Source organism: Nelumbo nucifera, chromosome 6 (genome assembly GCF_055504915.1).
Source record: "Nelumbo nucifera cultivar China Antique chromosome 6, China Antique-T2T, whole genome shotgun sequence".
NCBI lineage: Eukaryota > Viridiplantae > Streptophyta > Magnoliopsida > Proteales > Nelumbonaceae > Nelumbo > Nelumbo nucifera.
Genome location: NC_142654.1, coordinates 52,582,675 through 52,600,099, shown reverse-complemented (window position 1 = coordinate 52,600,099; position 17,425 = coordinate 52,582,675).

Below are 17,425 nucleotides of genomic sequence, written 5' to 3'. Positions count from 1 at the left end.
CAATTCCGGGCCCGAAGTCAGGGAAATTTCGTAGGAAGGCCCAATCCGCAGCTGAAACCCAACTCGCAGAAAAGCTTGGCTGAAGCCCAATTCGCAGAGGAGGTCTATTACGAATCCAAGAACAAAAAACTAAGAAGAATCCTTCTAGATCGAAATTCTTGATATAATCTTAGAGTGAAAAAGGGATTGAATTCAAGAGATAAAAAGATAGGATTAGAATTATGATAGGACTTTCTATTTTTATCTTTTTGATTTATCCAAGATTGTGATTTCCATATAGTCTATGAATTATTTTGCTTAATGCAATTAAGAGCTTGGTCACCTCTTAATTGATTTGGGTTATGTGAATGAATTGAGAGAGGAATTCACATAATTGACAGAATAATTCATAGTGTGAATTGAATGGTATATAGAGATATATATATACATGATTCATCTGAATTTAATGGTTTTCTTGGACTTAATGCACTTTCATCTTGAGAGCTCTACTCGAGAGATCGAAGGGTTACCTGAAGGGCATAGGTTTAGTTTATCTCGAGAGAGAACATTAAATAAATTTGTGAAAATCTCAGCTTATGGGAATAACATTTAGTTTTGTATAATTGGACCCATCAATATTCATTACATTGGTTAGGTGGACCTAAAGTCCTAGCGATTCCATCATTTGCATATTCGATTAGTGATCACCCTTGTTTTTATTTTCTTTGTTCTAATCTTTATTTTCAGTAGTTCTTGTTTCCTCAAATCTAAATTTTGATTGTCCAAATAATTAGGGAAGATTGTGATTCTAATACTTATTTTGTTAAATCCCCGTGAAAACGATATTATTATACTACTTAATAACTAGTGCACTTGATATGTTTATATATTTATAGCTATCAACAATCTAACAATAAACATACCCTTTTTTGTTCGACTTCCATTCTGGCTTTGAAAACAAGCTGGAAATATGCCTATACAATATAGAAAGAGACAAAAAGTTGTGTTTAACTTTGCATATGTACATTACAACTCAAATATCAATCCTTTGAGTGTTTAAATTTGCATATGTACAAATTTCTATCCTACTTGGTGGATATCCACCCTACCCACCCTGATGGAAAAGTCTTTTGTTTGAAGGATGAATTTGGGAGTGAAGTTGGAAGGGTTTTGGGATGTATAATCTATACAGTTATGGGTAGGGTTCAGCATTAGGTTAAACCTGACCCTCCTTAACCCACATATTGTTAAAAAACATATGAACTTTATGTATTAGGTGTTAAATTTAATATATAATTTTTAATTTGAATTTTATGTAAAGTATAATTGATAGTGTATGCATTTTTTAAATGTTTTAATCAAATAATTGGAAATTTTACTATTTGTGCATATTATTTTACTTATTTATTACTTATATATAACAAGAAATAACAATAAATTAAATGCAAGTTCTAAAACCAAACCGCCCTCCCTTTGAATGCAAAGAGGGTAGGATTGGAGAGCGTTTTACATTTTCACGTGCAGGGAAGTCTGAATTCTTAAAATCCAACCTGTTACGAATTTTGTGGTGGGTACAAGTTGAGAGGTATAGAGAGGCAAGTGGGGCCTAGAATTTCCGAAACCCTATTCGAACCCGCCCAATTGTCATCCCTAATTATGGAATCAACACATGTTTTGCTTGTAGGTTACTACTACTTGGAAGATAAGTGCCAACTACTTTAGAGAGACAAGGAGCAACTTCAAAACATTGTTTCGATAACTTATATTCCGACCCTACATATGTGCATGCTAGTAGTGCTTAAAACTGTTTACCTATGATTGTTTTTATAAACCAAAGAAAGACGGAAAGAGGGGAAAAAAGAACCTTGACGTTTCTCTATATCTGGAGTTGGTAGGCCTATATATTATAGTCCCTGGCCAACAAATGGCTTGTCAAGTGGACCCATCAAAAAAAGGATGGGGGCCAGTGCTGTGAAAGTGTGTTAAATTTAAACCAAATGCCAAAACATTTATATTTGCTGAAATTAGGGGTGCAACTTGGGCGGGCCCAACCCGAGCCCGAACTGCCCAGCCTGAATTTTTACTCGGGCTAGGTTTGGATTTTCGGTCCTTAGGCTGGGCTCAGGCCCAAAAAGATGGGATGTTTTATTTTTCAGGATGGGCCTGGGCCTAGCCCTTAGGTACCCTGGGCCCGGCCGGAGCCTGGTTCAACTATACACATTTATACATACATATGTATATATGTAAATTTTGCAAACATACTTGCATATCTACATTATATATATAAGTGTGAATGCAATATGAAACTTTTTTTACTATAATTATCTTCTATTTCTTTGCATGATAAAAGGTATAAAAGTCATTTTATTATAATTGTAATACCAGATTTTTTGGCTATTATAATGGCCATATTTGTGTATTTAATCCATCTTTAGTTGTAAGTGTTGAAAATGTAACTTCAATTATTACTTTCCACCTTATTTAATCCCCTCTCATTAAGTCATATATTTAAAGTATTAAATCACATTTTCTCTTATTAAATCCTATATTTTTAAGTTATTTTCACTAATAAAAGCTACTAATTAGATCTGTGTCCATATTTTTAAAAATATAAACTCATATATATTAAAAATGACTTAAAAAACAAAACCATTCTTTTTCCAAGTGGTGGCTAAGCAATTCAACCATCTGAGTATGATCAATCTATGAGGTCATAGTTAGGTAATAAAATTTATAAAATAGAAATAAATATAGAAATTTATAAAAAAATAAAAATATTAGACACATTTATTATATTTTTATTAATCAAATTAAAAAATAAGTACAATAAACAAGAATTATTTTTATTGACAATGAAAATGCATGAAATACATAATTTTGAACTAACTGAAAATGAAATATAATTTTGGGTTAAATGTGTTAACCTTTAATGTCATAAATAAATAAATAAGTAATAAAAAAATAAAATATAAAAATACATAAATTTTTCAAGAAAAGCATATTAGTACACGTATAATAACATGCATTTATCATATTAAACAAAAAGTAAGTGTGACATTTCAGAATTATTTATATACACAAAATACAAAAAAAAATTATAGAAAAAATTGAACACATCTATAATTCTATATTTACGATACTATTAAAAATATAAATAATATTGTGGAACTTTCTTTTTACTAAAATCAAGGTTTTAAAAACTGACCAAAAAACGAAACTGCTTTGACTTTCGGTTTTCGGGCCAACAGTTCAACCATCTAATTTGAGTGGGTCAAACCAGTAAGATGTAAAATATAATATAACTTTTTATTCTGATTGTTATATTAGAATTTGGTTAAAGTCCACCATATATATACATTCTTATGAGAGGGGACTGTGAGACTTTGAGAAAGAGACAACTAGTTAAAGCTGAGAAGTGAGAAAAAGGAAAGAAGAAGAAGAAGAAAAAAGCGTTGCCGGAGGTGGTTGTCATCATATTCACCGGTTGTTGTTGCAAAATTGTCTTGCCCTAAGAAGAAGAAAAAAATGATGAGGAGGTGGAGGAGGAGGAACTGTCACCACTGACTATGTCCATGTTCATCATCACCGACGCTACAGCGCTGTTTGCCCTCTTCTTACATCTCTTTAAATATCTCCCAAATTCCAAATCATTAGAATCAATGTTGTATCTCAGATTTTAATATAAGATCAATGTTTAATCTCTCATCTCTTACATCAATTTTTCGATTCCTTCATTGGAGTTGCATTTTTTTTTTTTTTGTTACAACTTAAAGGGAATCACTGAAATGAGAAAACTTAAATTCAAAATGGATAAACTAAAAACACTAACTAATTTCGGCCATTGGAAATAATCGAACAAGATTATGAGATATGAAAGATTTTTTTTGTCATTTTTTTTATTTCCTTGTAATTTCTATTTTAAAATAAATAAAAAATTTGGAATTAGATTGAATGCAACCCGAGAATCGTTAACCGGGTCAAACATTTTAATGGTTAAATTGTCCGGGCTAGTGGTTCTCTAACCATTTCAATAGTTTTTTTTTTCTAAAATAGCGGTTCAGGACCAAAACAGAACCGGTGGCATGACCAGTTCTCTAGCCAAATGGTTTGACTATCCGGTCCGGACCATTTTTTAAAACAGTGGCTAAAATACTCATTCTTGAATTTAGTCCCTATTTAATTGTAAGGTTTAATTTGTAAATTGAACTACCACTTTTCACCTCATTCAATTTCCTCTATTTAAATCTTACATTTTTTTTTGATAAATGAACAAAAGAAAAAAGATATACCAAAAAGATAAAACACGTGCACACTTACTAGTATACATAAATATATGTATACATATTTGCAATGCCAGCATAAGCCATGGGTATTCCTAAAGGCCACTTCATTGTTTCTTTTGTCACAAATGACCGGGTTTATCGTTGATGAAGTACCAAAAAACTATGGAAGGAAATTAAAAAATTAAACCAAAGAATATTACAATAGAATCAAAATATATTTTCTTTGCAAGAGAAACTATAAAATTGAAATAATACCCGCACAAGCAAAAGGATTATGGTCCACCATCTTTTGGTCCTATAATCCAAATATCCAATTAATTTTGATTAAATTTAAGAACCCTTTGCCATCCCGTTGAGGAGGATGATTTTAAATCTTCTCATTCATTTTCTTTCTTCTTCTTCCTTCAAAACAAAATTTTCAATGAGAGAAAATTGAACATAAAAATTCTGTTTTCCAAGGCTCAGTTTGGGAGGAGTATAAATACAAATATGTACAGAACAACTACATACAAAATAATATAAAGGTCTAGTGCCATTTTGGTCCCCGAACTTTAAAATGCAACAATTTAAAACCCAAACTTTTAAAATGTGACAATCCAGTATCTATCATTAATTAGTTGTTAATCAACTATTGATGCTCGGTTTGGCCAAGGGCAATAAAGTAATTTCACTCCCAAGCTTCGATGGAAGGCCAATGGTTTTGAGGGTCTTGGGGAGATGAGCCGAGGCCGAGGACTAGAGGCTGAGGCGTATCGCTCCTTCGGGTACTGTAGAAGCTAAGGGCTAGTATCAAGAAGGGTGCTCGAGGGAGGACGAGGTGTTGTTCCCACAATGACAAACCTGCAAGGGAGAGGGTGTCAAAGGCCTCGGGTGGTTACCCGAGGCGAGGACTCCAACGATCAAGTTAGTACGCGCATGAGGTAAGTGATGAGTCTGGAACCGAGGGGGTCCAGACGAGGTCTTAGATAGCGCTAAGTCCTTAGTGGAGAGAGCTCTAAAGATCACAAAGGTACAAGGGGAATTGAATCCCTTACCTTGTGGGGGGTGCCTTACATTTATAGCCAGAGCTGCCAAGGGGTAGTTGGGCTCGGATGGTCCAGATGCGAGCTATATAAGGGCCTGGTGAGATGTATTGCCAGTGCCACACGGCGCCCTGCAACTGGGTCCGCCTGGTTTGTGTCAGGTAACTCTGAGCACCCTCATGGTAATAAGCCTATGCGGGCGGGCGTCCTCCATTCGACATGCGTCAACCTTGTACAAGCCAGCCAAAAGCGCCTACGTCACTTACCCCCCACTCTCGAGGCCGAGGTGGGGGTTTGGAAGGGGCTTCGGCTTCGGCTGAAGGGAGTCAATATTGGTAGGTGCCAACGGGCTTGTTTGGCAGAGTGTCCCTACAGTGGCGTTGCCTTCGTCTCGCTTCTACTTCGGCCTGATTACTGTTCATGGAAGAGAGGTGCGGCTATGGATGCCTCGGCTTCGGGTAGGGAGCTCGAGGTGGAAGGTGCCCGACTGAGCTGAGCCTATGCCTTGTACTCACATGGTGATGGTCTAGGGCCGTGCGTGGTACAGGATTCACTGACTAGCACACTGGGGTCATGCCTGATACGAGTCTAGCATGAGGAGAGCCTTCTACAGGGGAGACGGGTGCTCTAGGCGAACCGATCCATGCATTCATTGGGTTCATGCATCGAAACCGTTGGGTTGCGATGAGTAGGCCTGTTGGTTCGCTCGGTGTCGTTTCACCTTCCTAAGGCTGAGTGCTAGTTCACTAGGCATCGCTTTTCTTCCCTGAGGCTAGGCATGCACAGGTTTACTAGGTGTCGTTTCGGTTACCCAAGGTTGGGCATGTGCGGGTGTAGTAAGCATCGTTTTGGTTCCCCAAGGCTGGGCACACGCGGGTATAATAGGCGTCATTTTGTTTCCCCGAGGTTGGTTGTTGAGTGTCACACCACGGGTTGTCAGCAAAAGCGAGGACCTCATGACCATTGGATCTGGCGAGATTTGAGCCGTTCATTCATCTATAAATAGGGGCCTTAGTTGTGATTTTTCTTTGTCATTTGTCTTTAGGCACCCTTGTTGTTGAGTGAACTTTGCTCTCAGACCTTCAATCCTTCGACACACCTCGTCTCCACTTTCTTCACCCTCGTCTCTTAGGTAATTCTCAAACCATGTCTTTCTGAGAGTCTGTCCCTGAGTGCTATGAACTTCTGAATGGTTCGGAAGGGAGCTCTCTTCGGACTCCTTCCCCCCTTTCTCCTCTAGGTCCTTTGGCTATTGTCCTCCTTCAGCAAGAGGTGAGGGGGCTAAGGGAGAGGGTAGCCTCTGGGGGTGCCGAAGGCAACCGTTGAGGCAATGGCCCTCCCTGTGAGAGCGCCACATCAGTGACGCCGAGGGAGGCCGAGGGGTCCCCTCAAGCCGAGGGGGAGTAGATCCCATAGCCCGTCCGGGGGGCGATGGCCAAAAGCGCTATCTGAAGGGTGGCGAAGGTTGATGTTCCATGTTCGAAGTTTCAGAGTACTCTGGATGTGGATCAAGTGAAGGCCCTACCTAAGAGGTTTTACATACCTCAGTCTTACCAGCTTAGGGTTCTTGTCCTTAGTGACCGACCGTGGACCCCTAGGGAGGGGGAAATTTGTATACACTAGCACTTTCTAGAATTTGACCTTAGGTTCCCACTTCACCTTCTTATCTACGAGTTGTTGGAGTGGTACGGCATCACGATCAGTCAGCTCGTCCCTAATTCGATTAGGACCCTCGAAGCCATGCTAGTGTGGGCTCAACTTCGGGATGTAGAATTGACCTCAAAGATGATCCACGCCATGTTTGTGCCAAGGAAGCACTCTTCTAAGGCCAGCATGTACTACTTTTAGCCGCAGAGGGGGAGGCTGGTCGATAACCCCTCGTCTATCCACAATTAGAAGGGCAAATTTTTCTTCATCTCCTACCCCGAAGGTTGGTCATTCAGGTTGAGGTGGGGAATGGCCTGCACGACGGTTGAGAAGTGTCCCCTCTGCTTCAGGACAAGGAGGCCACTGTCGTGGTGCACCTGACCATGCTGGGATGGTCAAGGCTAAGCCCTTGGTGGAGGAGGAGCTCCCCTTGGTATTTGCGGGGCTCAGCCCTGCCCCCTCGGTAAGAAAGATTCCTTAGCTTTTTTACACATTCCCCTCATCCTCGTCTAGTGTACTAATTCGTGTTCTTTTCCTTTGCAGAGATTCCAATGGGCACAAAGAAGCTCCTACTCGAGAGCCCCTATGCCAAGCAAAGGGCCCAGGCAGAGAAGAAGATAGCTGGGCAAACACCGAGAAGGCCCCCCAAGAACGAGCCTGCAAGGGGCAAGCGGGCATCAGTCCCCCCCAAGGGGATTACCCAGCAACATGTCCTTGCCAAGGGGGCAGCTCAACAAGTCCCTCCTAAGGGGAAGAGGCTGGCCGAGGGGGCCCTGAAACCGGTCGAGACATCAAAGAAGCCCATAAAGGGGGCCAAGGCAGGCAAGAAGAGGCCTGCCAGGAGTTTTGAAGGAGCAGCCACCGAAGAAGGTGGTCCACACCAAGCGTCTGGTCGGGGACACCGCGATGAAGCCTCCCCCTAAGGGGCATCCCACGGGGCTCTCATCCGCCCCCTCATCCGCACAGGAGCTCGCTGAAGGCGCCGAGGGGTCCACCAAGATCTTTCGCCCCCGGTGGTAAGTTCACGAGGGGGCATCAATAACTGAGGAGGGGGTTAGCCAGGCCCTGGTGAGTGGGGCAATCCTCTCGAGGGATCACTTTCGTATGATGCACAGCGAGCCAAGGACCATTTACGACAAGGGGTGGTATCACCTGGCCGAGAACTTTCTTTCTCACACTTTGTCTTGTAGTTATTTCTTTGTTGTAATCTTTACTGATAATTTCTGTTGGAGGCTTCTCTTTACTTCGTCGGTCTAGGAGACCAAATGAGTCTAACCCTATCACACCTGGAGAAGCTCGAGAAGGAGAAAGAAAGGCTCTAGGCCACTATCACCACTGCCGAGGACAAGCAGGAGACCTTCAAGAAGGCTCACTAGGATGAGCAAATTCTACGAACAAAGATGGAAGCCAACCTAAGGAGACGTGGTCCCTCCTCGTCAAAGAACAAGAGGAGTGGGTTCACCTTGAAAGCATTGTTATGGAGACAGAGTGGCAGGCGAACCAGGCCGAAGGTCGGGCTACCGAGGCCAAGAGAAAGGCAGTCGAGGCGGAGAAGCAGGCATCCAAGGCGACAGCCGAAGTAGTAGAGGCTTTCAAAAAGTCCATCGAGTACTAGCAGGCTCTTGTAGAGTACGCGTTCACATCCTACCTGGATGGAATTGAGGACACCAAAAAGGCCCTCCTGCAAGTGATGTCTGATTTCGACACCAAGGGACTGCAAGTCATTCCCGACTCACCTGACGAGACTTAAGCTGTCAATGGTGCTGACGGCTTTGCTCCTCCCCCGACTGGCGGCGAGGCCTGATGTGGCTCTTCTTGCGCTTTTTCTTCTTCTTTTCTTCTTTTTTTTTGTGATGTAAATGTGCTCGGCCTCCAAGGTTGTAGAAAATTTTTTTGTACATGCTTATATTAGAATGAAATGAAATACACAAGCATTTTTTGTACAATGTGCTCTATCCTTTTGCCAATTACTATTTGTTATTTCTTTTTGTACCGAGAGGTCTTTGCCCCTCCCAACAAAAAGATCACAAGTCAGAAAATGCCTCGTAATGGCTTGCTTTAGATTGTCAAGGGGTCGAGGCCAAGGTAGGGGTATGCAACCAAGATGCAACTTGCCTAGCTTGCTTTTTACCCAAGTGTCTACTTAGGCTAGACCAAGGTGGTTTGCTGAAGTAAGGGAGAGAAGTCGAGGTTGAGGCTGAGGTGCCGCTCGCCTAGCTAGTCTCTTTCCCAAATGATTACTTTGGCGAGGCAGAGGTGCGCTCCGAGGAGGTTGGGGGCTCGGGCCGAGGCGAACCGCCGAGTTGGTTGGGGTTGCCATTTATTTTATCGTGCTAAGTGTATACGATAAGGAGGCCATCCACCGCCAAGGCGGGTGGCGAGGCATGCGATGCCTCAACCATCCTGATGTGTTTTAGTTAGGGTGTTCGTTGCTAGTCATGTGTTCTGGCGACGGTCTGGCTCGAGCACATGGTCCTCGAAAGAGGCTGCGTGCTTCGGCCAATCGCGAAGCCGAGGGCTCCTGGGAACTTAGTGAGAACACGTGCTTATAAACATTGAGCCGAAGAAGAGCTTTGCATTTCATTCATCAAAATTTGTGTTTACTGGTAATACATCTAGAGGTTCTCCGAGTTCCACGTCCGAGGGATGGGTCTTCCATCTAAATGTTCCAAACGAAAGGTGTCGGAGCCGACAACTTACTTGATCCTTTAGGGGCCTTCCTAGTTGGGGCCCAGCTTTCCTATACCGGGTTCGGGGACCATGACCTTTCAACTATACACATTTATACATACATATGTATATATGTAAATTTTGCAAACATACTTACATATCTACACTATATATAAAAGTGTGAATGCAATGTGAAATGTTTTTTGGACTATAATTACCCTCTATTTCTTTGCATGAGAAAGGGTATAAAAGTCATTTTATTATAGTTGTAATACCAGTTTTTATGGCTACTATAATAACCATATTTGTGTATTTAATCTATCTCTAGTTGTGAGGGTTGAAAACGTAACTTCAATTATTACTTTTCACCACATTTAATCTCTTCTCATTAAGTCTTATACTTAAAGTATTAAATCTCATTTTCTCTTATTAATTCCTATATTTTTAATTTATTATCACTATTAAATGCTACTAATTATATCTATGTCAATATTTTTAACAATATAAACCCATATATTTTAAAAATGACTTAAATAAGAATCCATTCTTTATCTAAGTGGTGGCTAAGCAATTCAACAATCCGAATATGATCAACCTATGAAGTCATAATTAGGTAATAAAATTTTTAAATAGAAATAAATATGAAATTTACAAAAATGCAATGTAAAACTTTTTTTGTACTAAAATTACTCTATATTTCTTTGTATAAGAAAGGGTATAAAAGTCATTTTATTATAGTTGTAATACCAGCTTTAATGACTACTATAATGGCCATATTTGTGTATTTTATCCATCTCTAATTGTAAGGGTTGAAAATATAACTTCAATTATTATTTTCCACCTTATTTAATCCCCTCTCATTAAGTCATATACTTAAAGTATTAAATCACATTTTCTCTTATTAAATCCTATATTTTTAAGTTATTTTCACTAATAAATGCCACTACTTAGATCTACGTCCATATTTTTAACAATATAAACCCATATACATTAAAAATGACTTAAAAAACAAAATCATTCTTTATACAAGTGGTGGCTAAGCAATTCAACCATCGGAGTATGATCAATCTATGAGGTCATAGTTAGGTAATAAAATTTTCAAAATAGAAATAAATATAGAAATTTACAAAAAACATGTAGAAAACATTAGACACATTTATTATATTTTTATTAATCAAATTAGAAAATAAGTATAATAAACAAGAATTATTTTTATTGACAATGAGAATGCATGAAATACATATTTTGAACTAGTCGAAAATGAAATATAATTTTTGGTTAAATGTGTTAACCTTTAATGTCATAAATAAATAAATAATAAAAAAGTAAAATATAAAAATACATAAATTTTGTAAGAAAAGCATTCGAGTACACATATAATATCATGTATTTATCATATTAAACATAAAGTAAGTGTGACATATCAGAATTGTTTATATACACAAAATACAAAAAAAAAAATTATAGAAAAAATTGAACACATCTATAATTCTATATTTACGATACTATATATTAAAAATATGAGTAATATTGTGGAACTTTCTTTTTACTAAAATCATGGTTTTAAAAATCGACCAAAAAACGTAATTGCTTTGGCTTGCGATTTTCGAGTCAACAATTCAACTGTCCAATTTGAGTGGGTCAAACCAGTAAAATGTAAAATATAATGTAACTTTTTATTCTGATCATTAGATTAGAATTAGGTTAAAATCCACCATATATATACATTCTTATGAGAGGGGACTATGAGACTTTGAGAAGGAGACAACTGGTTAAAGCTAAGAAGTGAGAAAAAAGAAAGAAGAAGAAGAAGAAGAAGCTAGAAGAAGAAAAGAGTTGTCGGAGGTGGTTGTCATCATGTTCACTGATTATTGTTGCAAAATTGTTTTGCCCTAAGAAGAAGAAAAAAATGATGAGGAGGTGAGAAGAAGCTAGAAGAAGAAAAGAGTTGTCGGAGGTGGTTGTCATCATGTTCACTGATTATTGTTGCAAAATTGTTTTGCCCTAAGAAGAAGAAAAAAATGATGAGGAGGTGGAGGAGGAACTGTCACCACTGGTATTATAGTTGTAATACCAGTTTCGATTCCTTCATTGGAGTTGCAATTTTTTTTGCTGTTACAACTTAAAAAGAATCACTAAAATGAGAAAACTTAAAATCAAAATGGATAAACTAAAAACACTAACTAATTTTGGCCATTGGAAATAATCGAACAAGATTATGAGATATGAAAGATTTTTTTTTTATTTCCTTGTAATTTCTATTTTAAAATAAATAAAAAATTTGGAATTAGTTTGAATGCAACCCGAAAACCGTTAACTGGGTCAAACATTTTAATGGTTAAATTGTCTGAGCTAGCGGTTCTCTAACCATTTCAACAGTTTTTTTTTTCTAAAATAGCGGTTCAGGGCTAAAACAGAACCTGTGGCATGACCAATTCTCTAGCCAAATGGTTTGACTGTCTAGTCCAGACCGTTTTTTAAAAAAGTGGCTAAAATACTCATTCTTGAATTTAGTCCCTATTTACTTGTAAGGTTTAATTTGTAAATTGAACTACCACTGTTCACGTCATTCAACTCCCTCAACTTAAATCTTACATTTCCTTTTTTTTGATAAATGAACAAAAGAAAAAGATATACCAAAAAGATAAAACACTACAAAAAGCACGTGCACACTTATTAGTATATATAAATATATGTACATATTTGCATAAATATACATATATGTATAATTTTAGAATGGATTCATTAACCAATCTGAGCTCGGCCCGAGGCCCAAACCCAACCCAAGTGCATCAAATTATAATGCAGGTCGTGCTTAACCTCAAGCTTGGACCTTAAGCCCAAATTTTAGGGTCGTGCCGAGGTTGACCATAAACCCAACCCAACGCACCCGACTTGAACCCCTAGCTGAAATCAAAGGTGGCCCTACTCCATTCATGTGGGACAACTCTAGGCCGTCTTCGGTGTTTAAGCAAAGTTTGCCTCTATGAAGATCTAACTGAAATTAAAATAATGATTTTAGAGGCAAAACCATGTCAATCCCTTGTGATGGCCGTTCTGCTTTCAATCTATATTTCATAGGACTGTCTTTCTGTCCTATTTTCTTCTATATATACACAACATACGAGCCATGGGTATCCGTTTTCCTAGACTGCTTCGTGCTAAGGTAATGCCAGCATAAGCCATGGGTATTCCTAAAGGCCACATCGTTGTTTCTTTCGTCACAAATGACCGGGTTTATCCTTGATGAAGAACCGAAAAACTATGGAAGGAAATTATAAAATTAAACCAAAGAATATTACAATAGAATCAAAATATATTTTATTAGCAAGAAAAACATTAAAATTGAAATGATACCAGCACAAGCAGCAGGATTATGTTCCACCATCTTTTAAAAGGTGACAATCCAGTATCTATCATTAATTAGTTGTTAACCAGCTGTTGATGTTCGGTTTGGCTGAGAGCAACAAAGTAATTTTACTCCCAAGCTTCGAGGGAAGGCTAAAGGCTTTAAGGGTCCCGGGGAGGTGAGCCGAGGCCGAGGATTGGAGGCCGAGGCATATTGCTCCTTTGGGTATTGTAGAAGCCAAAGGCTAGTACTGAGAAGTGTGTCCAAGGGAGAATGAGGTGTTGTTCCCACAATGACAAACCTGCAAGGGAAAGGGTGTCAAAGGCCTCGGGTGGTTATTCAAGGCGAGGACTCCGACGATCAAGTTAGTACGTGCACGAGGTAAGTGATGAGTCTAGAGCCGAGGGGGTCCAGACGAGGTCTCAGATAGCGCTAAGTCCTTAATAGAGAGAGATTTAGAGATCACAAAGGTTTCAAGTGGAATCGAATCCCTTACCTTGTGGGGGGTGCCTTGCATTTATAGCTGGAGCTGCCAGGGGGTAGTTGGGCTCGGATGGTCCAGATGCGACCCCTACGAGGGCTTGGCGAGATGTTCTGCTAATGCCACACAGTGCCCTACGACTGGGTCTGCCTGGTCTGCATCAGCTAACTCTGAGCACCCTCATGGTAAGCTTATGCGGGCGTCCACCATTCGACACGTGTCCGCCTTATACAAGCCAGCCGAATGCGCCTACATCACTAGCCATTATAGTGGCATTTGAAAAAGACACAAATGGCCTTGAAGTGTTATTTAATTTTCTTTATTAACCATCTAAATGTTGAATCTTTGCCTTTCCCATTCAAGAAAATTGGGGTCATGTTTGAGTGGGCATTCTGGTGACCCCAACTTTCTTGAATATATAGAATAGGCAAGGATTTGAGGCTATTAATTTTTTGTCAATGTTTGGATGGTTGATAAAGAAAATTAAATGACACTCAAAGGGCATTTGTTTCTTTTCTAAATGCCATTTAACGGCTGGTTAACAAGTATTGGATTCTCATGTTTTAAAAGTTTGGGTACTGAATTGTCATATTTTAAAGTTTGGGGACCAAAGTGACACTAGGCGCGCAAAGTACAGGATACTAATCAGGAATTTTCCCTAATATTAAATACATGGTTGTGTACTGTACACATTTGTATTTGTACCCCTTCCAAACCGAGCTTCAAGAAATAGTGCCCGTGCCATTTGATTGGGACTTGGGACTTGGGACTTGGGACTAGGATCGATACGTTTATGACACTACTTAAATTGTAATAAGAGGATTTCTATTTCATTATTTGGACATAATAGAGAATGCAACTTCTAGTGTTCCCATTCTTCCACACACTTCTTATGTCAATAAAAAGTACTTTTCCAAGCTATCTGAAGTCTGAACTTGCTAGAATGAGGTTTCTATCAAAATGCTTCTTCAGAATCAGCAATTCAATTTTACATGCATAACATCTGAAATATAAGGTTGTGTTTGGTTGTAGTGCAATTTTGATGCATGAGAGTGCAAATGAAAAGAATACAAATTCTGGTTTAATTTTGCTTTGGATTTTACTTTATTCTTCTTCAGGTCTTAATTTTATTTCCTTTATATTGCAATCAAACAAAATATTGAAATAAAAATAAACCATACTTTGCACCAAAAGCATTTGCACTATCATACTTTTACATCAATGCAAATAAGTTCGCATTCCAACCAAACATAGCCTAAAGAAATATCGTTGGGACAAAATTACCCCCAATAACTTAAACACAATTAGTTCACAAAATCTCAATTATCAAAATTCCAAATTACTTCTATGTGTGCGTATCTGGTGTAGTGGTATCATAGTACCCTCCCACGGTACTGACCAGGGTTCGATTCCCAGGATTCAGGAGTGGATCAATAGTTGCTATATATCCAAACAGTTCCCTAATCTAACTATTGTCATCTATTTAGGAATAATAGAGAGATTTTATGAAGATTTTTTTTGGGAAAAAGTAGAATTTTGAATCAGTAATTTTAAAAATGACATGAATTAAAAAAAAATTCAAAAAAAAGGAATGAATGCTTTGTGAGAAGTAGAGACATTGTTGATAAGTCCTATCTACTGCACTTCTCCTTTCGGCTTGTATAAATGCCTTCGTTGTGTTCATAGGAAGTTCTCATTTGAAACTACCCTGCACATATAATTGTGGTAGAAAACATACTTTGACCCGGCCTATTTTGTAGATCTTAAATCTGTCCTCGCATTAACCACTAAATTTAGAATATTGGAACAACAAAGTGGCCCTACATCAGCATCACCAAGCAAATCTTGGAAGGAAGGATAGCTCAAGTAGAATATTGGAACAACAAATCTCTTCTTTTGAGTCTCACCAACATAAACAACAAAGTGGCCCTATAAAACATCAGTCATTGTTGCCCAACCTTGTCAAAAGGAGTCGGTGTCAAAAACTTTTATGTAGTGGAGACAAATCAAATTTGAGTACAAGCTGATGAGATGTAATTTGCCAGTCAACTTTGTAGGGGCTAGGTCCTACACCATCAAGGATCACATGGATTTTCTCATGTAATCCTTGACTCGACTAATTAATATGCAGTGTATATTACAATCCTCTAAGGCATAGCTCAACAACATGGCATGAACGACATTGCTGCACAATGAAGCCATACAATAATAGGATCTATGTGAAGGTGCTACAAATAAATAGCATGTGAAGTTGGTTGAAGCTTAGACTTATAATTAAGGGGGCTTCTATAATGTGGATGAAATATTTGTGGATATGCATTGGTCCACATTACACCATTGTCTACAGTAGTTTTGAACTGTAGATCAAATATATGAACTGAAACGATCCACACCTAAAGAGGCATTCTGCAAATTTGGTATACACCAATCTACATCAAGTGTATTGATTGCATATATCTTACATACAACTTAAGAGATTATCTACATAGTGAATCGTAAATAAATTTTTTTTTTTTATATTTTAAACATGTGATAAATTGAAAAAATAATACAAAATGATAATAAATAAAATAAAACACCAAAAAAGTATATGTCATATATGTGAAATATTAGATGGAGAACAAGAGAAATTGACAAACCCATCATACATGTTCTAGATCAGCAGTTGAGACTGGTGGAGCAGTGGATTTGTTAGTGGTTGCATAAAATGGAGAGGAATTAAATAGAGTTTAGGGCTTCATGCAATGGATTGAATAACTCCAACCGAGTTGGGAAACAATGGATGCTCCCCATCCACAAGATAAAAACTGGGAGGAGAAATTAAGTCATGGATATATAGTCCTGGTCCACAAGATATTGTAGTCTTGTAGACGGGACCGTCTACAACAAACCAAATGACAATCTCTCGTGCACTGGCCAAAATGGTCCCGTCCAGGAACTGACCATAAAAACAAACACCAACTAAAACCAAGGGAAAACGGGTGACAATAGTAGTAGCCTTGTAGGTGTGACCCGTGGTCTCCAACTGTTATTTGCATCTTGCTTGAAGCTTCTTAGGATCAGTTTGCAAGGAGTACAAATACAAATATGCATTGAAAATACATATAAAATAATACAAAATATAAGGTTTTGCACTATATTTGTATTTGTACTCCTTTCAAACTGAGCCTTAATGCCTAAATTTCTTATAATCATTTTAAAGAAAAGTAATTTCGACTTCTAGATCATATGATGAACAAATTAGCAATAATGCTTTACCAAAATGTACGAACCGTGGTAGAACTGTTATTAGATCATATTTGCATCAAATCTTGTGGCATCTGAACCAGATCAGATCTTGGGATTTTAGATTGGATTCAGATCCTATTAGACTCACATTGTGTTCATATTTAATCCAAGGCGACTTTATATTTCTTTAAAATAAATGGGATGTAGCATTCAAATCCAATCCAATTATCTAAACAAATCATCCAAATACTGTTAGGTTTTAATTTCTGTTAAGTGGGCTTATATATTCAGTGAAACAATTGCATTGATGGGATATTTTGTAAGTTGGATAAATCAAGTGATTCATTTATGCAAAGCCCGTAGACTTCAACAAGAAGGTATGGGGCTTAATGACTGGATACCACATTTTGGCCCATATAGGCTTAATGGGATCCTGTTAGGTCAAAATGTAAAGGCTCTTAGGTTATGGTTCCCAATATGTTAAATCATCCGGGTGTCCTCCTTGCTCTACCCCATTAGAGTCAAAGAGCTAAAAAAACCTAAGGAAGAAGGAACAATTTAACTGAGGAAAACCACACTTGTCGACCAAGCATTCGTTCATCACTCATTCCGCAAGGGTTCGACTGCTGCGATGGATACAGGTATTTACATTCAAACCTCCTTGATAACTGCAGCATGATATATTTGGGGTGCAACGTGGCTTCTTGTTCTTCGTATATTGTTTGGTATTGGTATGTTTCTACAAGAGTATGATTCTACAAGTTTA